The sequence below is a fragment of the Cebus imitator genome, unplaced genomic scaffold (genome assembly GCF_001604975.1).
Source record: "Cebus imitator isolate Cc_AM_T3 unplaced genomic scaffold, Cebus_imitator-1.0 Scaffold40, whole genome shotgun sequence".
Classification (NCBI taxonomy): domain Eukaryota; kingdom Metazoa; phylum Chordata; class Mammalia; order Primates; family Cebidae; genus Cebus; species Cebus imitator.
The window spans coordinates 5,979,535-5,987,390 of NW_016107355.1; positions in this window are offsets into that span (position 1 = coordinate 5,979,535).

Genomic DNA, 7,856 nt, shown 5'->3' on the forward strand with positions numbered 1-7,856 from the left:
CCTTACCTTCAGTAAGCACCTTAGCTAGTTGTGGTCCTTTACATGGTGGGGAGACCCAAACTTTCATTTCGGAAGGGTATGGGGCTATGAGGCCTGCCTTGCAGGGGTTGTCATGGTTTTCTGTTGCCCTTAGTCGTAGGAGATGGTAACAGTAAGAGATGCCCTAAGGGACCACCTATATTCCAGGCATATCCTCCCTGTGGAGTAGCAGTCAGATTTCCTCTTGGTGATCAGGAATCACCCTGGTCAACATCATAACTCCCTTCTTTGCCTGTTTACTCAGAGGCATGAGAAAACCAAAGTAGCCAGGCAGCTATCTTAACTCCCAGTTCAAAGGAATCAATATGTCTCCTGGTGGAAGCATTTCTCCCTTTGAAACTATGACCGCTAGGCCAGCAGACCCTAAGTTCTCAGGAATAGGAAGCAAAAATCTTGCTAGTCAGTTACTATGAGTAATAGTGAATGATACCACTCCCATTTCCACTCCTAGATTTCTGGACCTATAAATTCTGCCTGTGAGAGAAACAGCAACATATATTAGACGCTGATTCAAAGCTCAAAGAGCCTTCTGAAGGATGTCTTGCCCCAGCCCTGAAAGCTATTGCCACCTAGTGGGTGCTGAAACTGTGTCAGCTGAGTCTGCATAAGGCCATTACATAGTTCTGTCAAACCAGCTGCCTCAGATGGTGGGAGACATGGTAAGACTGGTGACTTCCATGAGCATGGGCCCATCGCCACACTTCATTTACTGTGAAGTGAGTTCCCTGATTGGAAGCAATACTGTGTGCAATGGTATTTTACCAAATAGACATCACCACAATAAACTAGAGATAAGTCAACGTGGGATTCTGAGTAGGTCATGACATGATCTGATGACATTTCAGTAGATCAACCTGGCAGTTGTGTAGGGAATAGATTAGAGGGGAGTAAGAATAAAATTCAAGAGACTATTGCCGGAAAGAGGTGATGACTTGGGATAGGTTCTGGTGTGGGAGATGAAAAGGAAGTTTTGTCTTTTTCTTTTATTTTAGAGATGGGGCCTCACTCTGTCACCCACGTTGGAGTACAGTGGTGCAATCACAGCTCACTGTAGCCCTGAACTCCTGGGTTCAAGCAATTCTTCCACATTAGCCTCCCAAGCACTAGGACTACAGGCATGTGTCATCAAGCCTGGCTAATTTTTAAATATTCTGTAGAGAGAGGGTCTTGCTACATTGCCCATGCTGATTTCCAGCTTGTGCTGGGATTACAGGCATGAGCTGCTGTGCCCAGCAGAAAGGACATACTCTGAAGGTAGAATCTACAAGAGGTGATGATGGGTTGCATGTGGAGCATGAGAGAAAAAGATAGTTCATTCCAGGTTGTTGAAATTGTAGAATTAACATGGTGAATAGTGACGTCATATACTAATATATGAGCCACTGTAGGGGGAAGAGATTTGAGCAGTATAATAAAGAGTTTGGTGTTGGATATTTAATAATCAAGACCCCTATTTGAGTTAATTAGATTATGTAATCATATCACAATATACATGTATATAAAAATATTATGTCGGACATCATATATATATATATATATATATATCTTTATTTGACAATTATTGCTTAATAAAGCTGGGGGGTTCCCATTAGAAATCAAATAAATATATAGAAAGAGCAGTTGACTTATGCATTTAGAATTTCAGAGTGTCCTAGGTTGGAGAAGGAAGTCTGAGAATTTTCAGCATATATATAGCTCTTTCCAACCATAACACTATGAGATCATCTAGGAGAAAATAAGTGTAGAAAGGAAAACAAGAGTCTAAAGACTGAGCCTGTGGGCATTCCAGCATTTGAAAGTGAGAAAGAGGGGGAGGAGTCAGCAAAAGAAAAGAGGCTGAGAAGGAGCAACCAGGGAGGGAAAAAGAAAACCAGGAAAATGGAGCCCCGGAAGCAAGGGAACACAGTGTTCCAAAGGGGAGTAGGCAGCTGGATCAAACGCTGCTAAAAGTGTGATGAAGATGACTGTGAAGGAAACATTAAAAGAAGCCATGTAGGCCAGGCACAGTGGCTCATGCCTGCAAACCCAACACTTTGGGAGCCCGAGGCAGGCAGATCACCTGAGGTTGGGATTTCAAGACCAGCCTGACCAATGTGGAGAAGCTTCGTCTCTACTAAAAATACAAAATTTGCCTGGCATGATGGCACATGCCTGTAATCCCAGCTACTCGGGAGGCTGATGCCCGAGAATCATTTGAACCTGGGAGGCAGAGGTCGTGGTGAGCCAAGATCACGCCATTGCACTCAGCCTGGGAAACAAGAGTGAAACTCTGTCTCAAGAAAAAAAAAAAAAAAGAAGAAGAAGAAGCCACGTAGACATTGTTACTGACATAGCTCTGGACTGGTGGGCTTGAATATCTGACAGAAGGGGTTCTGAAGAGACTACGCAGTGAAGTGAAGGCAGAGAGTACAGGCAAGACTTTTCAGGAGTTCTGCCACAAAGGGGAGAAGATGAACCAAGCAGTAATTAAAAGGCAAAGATTGCATCATATTTGCATACTGATGAGAACAACCCAGGAAAGATAATAAATGACAGAGAAAGAAGAATTGTAGGAATTGAGAAAGAATAAAACATGGTGCAGAGCAAAGAAATTGACTTTAGGTAAGTATAGGGTCAAGTCACCCATTGTGTGTGAAAGGAAAACAGAGAATATACATAGTTGCATATAAAATGGACTGGTTCAGTGATGGGAAAGAGTAGACGATTTCTTGTGATTAATTACACTTTTGCAGTTCAATAGAAAGGAAGGTCTTGATGGCAGTGCACGGTGGCTCACGCATGTAATCCCAGCACTTTGCAAGGCTGAGGTGGGTGGATCACGAGATCAGGATATCAAGACCATTCTAGCCAACGTGGTGAAACCCCATCTCTACTAAAAATACAAAAATTAGCCGGGTGCGGGCACCGGTAGTCCCAGCTATTCGGGAGGCTGAGGCAGGAGAATCACTTGAACCTGGGGCCAGAGGTTGCAGTGAGCCGAGGTGGTGCCATTGCACTCTAGCCTGAGTGACAAAGAGCGAAACGCCATCTTAAAAAAAAAAAAAAAGACAAAAAGAAAGGAAGGTCTCAGCTAAAATGTAATTTTGGTGGGCAGTGAAAGAGTCTGAGAAAAATGAGAGTGTGAAGGGCATATGCTGCAAAGCTAACGGGACAAGCTAGGGAGCACTCAAGGTTTGATGTCACAAGTTTAGAGTGAGACTAGTTCAGTTTTGTTGTTGCTGTTGTCTGGCCATGGTAGCTGCTTGGTGATAGACGTTACGGGAGAATTGGATTTAATCGGGTTCAGAGCTTTGCCAGAAAGTATAAGGAAAGAGGGAGAGATACAAGGGTCTTGATATATGCAAGGAGTAATTGCAATGATGAACCATAGACTCCAAGATGCCTAAGTGAAAAGCTAATGGAATCGATTAATTGGAAGTACTAGTGGAGTCAATGAATTGTCAGCTACTCAGGAAACTGAGGTGGGAGGATTGCTTTGGCCCAGGAGTTCAAGGCAGCGGTGAGCTATGATCACAGTTCTGTACTCTGACCTTAGCAACCTCAACAACAACAAAAAGCGTTGAAATGGGGAGCCAAGAGGAAATAAGCTATAAATGTAAGAGAGAGAATTTAAAGAATGGGATGCCTGAAATTAAGATTTTGGAGGTTGGGAAACCATAGGCGATGACACGGATATGACCGTTAAAGTAGGTGGCTGAAGTGGGGAGGACATATCATTATAACTGAGAAAAACCGTGAACAGAGAGGCCAGGGTGTCGATGGATTATCCGTGGGCATGCCAGTGACGATGCCCAGAGTCAGGATGGCGAGAACAACAACAGTGATCCGGACACTAAGATCGCCAGTAAGGGGAAGAAGTAGCCAGGAGAATGGTAGAGAATTGCAACGTGAAGAGGTAAAGGCAGGTCTAGTCCAATGGCACAAATTTCAAAAGATCAAAACTGTTTTAGGCAACTCCAGGACCAATGGCTTGGAAAGAGCAATGGGGAGCCAGGAGCTACCGGCCCTTCCTCTAGGCCTCGTCTGAACGGAGGGCATGAGAAAAGGACCAGCCACGATGTAAGAGGGCTTCCGAAGAAGCTAAGCTTTCCACGCAGCCAGATCTCAGAGCAGCACTACATTGTTTGCTGTTGTTGTTGAGACAGGGTCTCACTCTGTTGTCACCCAGGCTGGAGTGCAATGGCACAATCAGAGCTCACTGCAGCCACATCTCCTGGGCTCAAGCAATCCTCCCGCCTCAGCCTCCCAAGCAGCTGGGAGGACTACAGAACGGCATGGGCTATTTTTTTGTAGAGACGGAGTCTCACTTTGTTGCTCAGGCTGGTCACGAATGCCTAGCCTCACGCAATCCTCCTGCCTCAACCTCCCAAAGTGCTGAGATTTCAGGCATGAGCCATCACACCTGGCCAGAGCAGCACTATCGTATAGCAATACAATGTGAACCATATATATAATTTTAAGTTGTCTACAAGCCATATTTCTTTAAATCAAACAGAAATAGGTAAAGAATTTAATAACATTTTATTTAATACCATATAGACAACTTATTGTCATGAGAAACCATGGAGGCCAAAAAGAAGTGACGACCACATTTTTGAAGGGCTACAAGAAAAAAACTGACAGCATAGAATTTTTTTTTTTTTTTTTTTTAGACAGAGTTTTGCTCTTGCCCAGGCTGGATGTAGTAGGGCAATCTCAGCTCACTGAAACCTCTACCTCCTGGGTTCGAGTGATTCTCCTGCCTCAGCCTGTTGAGTAGCTGGGATTACAGATGCCTATCACCATGCCTAGCTATTTTTTGTAGTTTTAGTAGAGAAGGGGTTTTCACCATATTGTCCAGGCTGGTTTCAAATTCATGACCTCAGGAAATCCACCTGCCTTGGCCTCCCAAAGTGCTGGGATTACAAGCATGAGCCACCGCTCTCGGTCAGCACAGAATCTTATACCCACCTAAGTATCCTTCAAGATATTTGAAGTTCTTTTTTTCATATGAAGTCTTCAAAATCCAGTATGTATGTTATGCTGCTACCACATCTCAATCGGGACTGGTCACATTTCAAGTGCTTCACAGCCACATATGGGTAATAGTGGCTGCATGGGAAAGTTCAGAGTTAAACAAGAAGGTGAAAGAAATGTTTCCAGATGAGAACGAAGACAGGACATGATACCAATGACAGACTCTGAGTTCCAGAGGCTCAGAGGAACAACTGAGAGTCACAGAGACGTGGGAGCATGAGTCAGAGGAGAGAATGTGCTGAACCCCATGGGAAAAAGTGTGGGAGTAATGAAGTTGACCTTGAAGACTTGGACTTGGACTTCTAGTAGTAACTGAGGTAAACAGGGCCGTAAGTGCTGGAGGATTTGTCCCAGTGCTCTCCTATAGTGATGGGATAATCAACTCTAATTATTGCCTCCTCTAGGGCATTGGTACCAGGCAATTTGTAGCAGAGACAAAGGGAGGGTGGAGGGTTGGAGCCTGGTGGATTCTCAGAGCCCTTGGGCTGTGTGGTCCTGCTGAGGGAGGGCCTCAGGCAGGGAAAGAACCCAGAGTGTGCCCCACACTCCTGCCTCAGTCTTGCTGCTGACTGTGAGGAGTAAAAATAGGCTGGGAGTGGGGAGACTGGGCAGGTTGGTGATTTTAAACAAAATAGAATTTTGCTTGAGAAAAATAACACAGAACAGTGCTACCGATGGCTATCCTTAGCTAAAGGATGCTGACAGGATTTTAAAAAGGAAATGAAATAAACAGCAGGCTCAAGAAGGGGTGGAGAGAAGGCAAGACAAGAGAGGCGGTGGGAGCCTGGCGCGGTGGCTCACGTCTGTAATCCCAGCACTTTGGGAGGCCGAGGTGGGCGGATCACAAGGTCAGAAGTTCGAGACCATCCTGACCAACATGGTGAAACCCCGTCTTTAAAGAAAAAAAGAGAGAGAGACAGAGGCAGGTGGGAGAGGAAGAAGAGAGGGTGGAGCAGGTCAGGAAGAAGGACTCAGAGGGGAGGGGGAAGAGCAGGAAGGCTTCAGACATTGTTTGTCGCCCTTGTTTCCAGGGACCCTAAAAAGACCGGATATCCATGGACTGGAGGCCCCTGTCCTGCAGACAGTGGCTGTCAAGGCCTAAGATCAAGCCCAGCTGCCAGGCACACCAATCTAGACCCAAAGACGCTTTCTCAATGCTGACAGGCCAGACTGGCTGTGTCCGGCTTGGGTCTCCCCTGCTTGCCCCACAAAATCATGTGCATCAACAACTTATCATCATTCCCTGGAAAAAATCCCTCCTTATCATCTGTTTTCCCATTAGAGTTCTTCCAAGGAGAGGGGCTGCTCCCCAGCCCCCAGCTCGTTTGCTCCAGCTTGTCTTGTCAATGCTGATGGTCCGCCTCGGAAACGCACCTCCCAGAATCAGAGCAGTAGCGGCGGCATCGCCAAAGCCTTCGCTGAACTCCAGGCGTGTCCTCGGAAGCTGAGAAATCAGGCAATATGCCGCAGCTGTTCCCAAAGAGAAGCTGCAGCCAGCGTCCAGCGGCAGTTCTGCAGGGTGGGAGGTGGAGCGGGGGTGCGTGTGAAGCTTCTCCGAGCAGGTCCCCGCCAGGTGGGAGAGGCAGCGAAAGCCTCGGGGGAAGCTTCACTGTGGTTAAAATGGGCTGCCTCATCCCGCAGCATCTTTGTGTGAAACATTATCTCAGCCTGTAAAAAAGAAAGCGGCCTGGGAGAAGGTTTCACTAGTTCGTCTAATTTTAGAACAGCATGCTACACAGTTCCGAGGGAAAGAATTGACACTTGCTAAATGAATTCAAATTGGTTTGACTGCAAACAGAATCACACTCCCCCAGGGAGTCAGACAACCCCATCTCAGAAAGCCTGTTCTGAGCTTTAGCCCTCAGGGTTAGGTCCCATCTTATATCCAAACACACGCAAGGATTCCCCCAACCACACTCAAGCCCTAGCCCTCTCTGGCTGGACAGACCCCATTCAGCACACCGAGGGAACTGCCAGGACCATGCTCAAGTCAGGGATGGTCACCTTGCCCTGCCTCCCTCTGCCTTCCATTTAAGAAAGGAGCGCCTTCATGCACATATTCGTTCATTGCTGCACTGTGTACAATAGCAAATACCTGGAACCAACCCAAATGCCCATCAATGATAGACTGGACAAAGAAAATGTGGCACATATACACCGTGGAGTACTATGCAGCCATAAAAAATGATCAGTTCATATCTTTTGTAGGGACTTGGATGAATCTGGAAACCATCATTCTCAGCAATCTGACACAAGAACAGAAAATCAAACACCACATGATCTCACCCATTGGTGGGTGTTGAACAATGAGAACACATGGACACAGGGAGGGGAGCATCACACACTGGGGTCATTGGGGGTTTAGGGGAGGGACAGCGGAAGGTAGGGAGGGTAGGGAGGGAGAAATGCCAAATATAGATGACAGGGGAATGGAGGCAGCAAGCCACCTTGCCATGTGTGTACCTATGCAACAGTCCTACATGATCTGTACATGTACCCCAGAACCTGAAGCACAATAAATAAAAAAATAATAAAGGCGTGCCTTTAGAAGTAACCCGCTCGGCCACACGCATTGGCTCACATCTGTAATCCCAGCACTGTGAGAGGCCGAGGCAGGCAGATCATCTGAGGCTGGGAGTTCGAGATCAGCAGCCTGACCAACATGGAGAAACTTCATCTCTACTAAAAATACAAAATTAACCAGGCATGGTGGCGCATGTCTATCATCTCAGCTACTCAGTAGGCTGAGGAAGCAGAATCACTTGAACTTGGGAGGTGGAGATTGCAGTGAGCTGAGATCG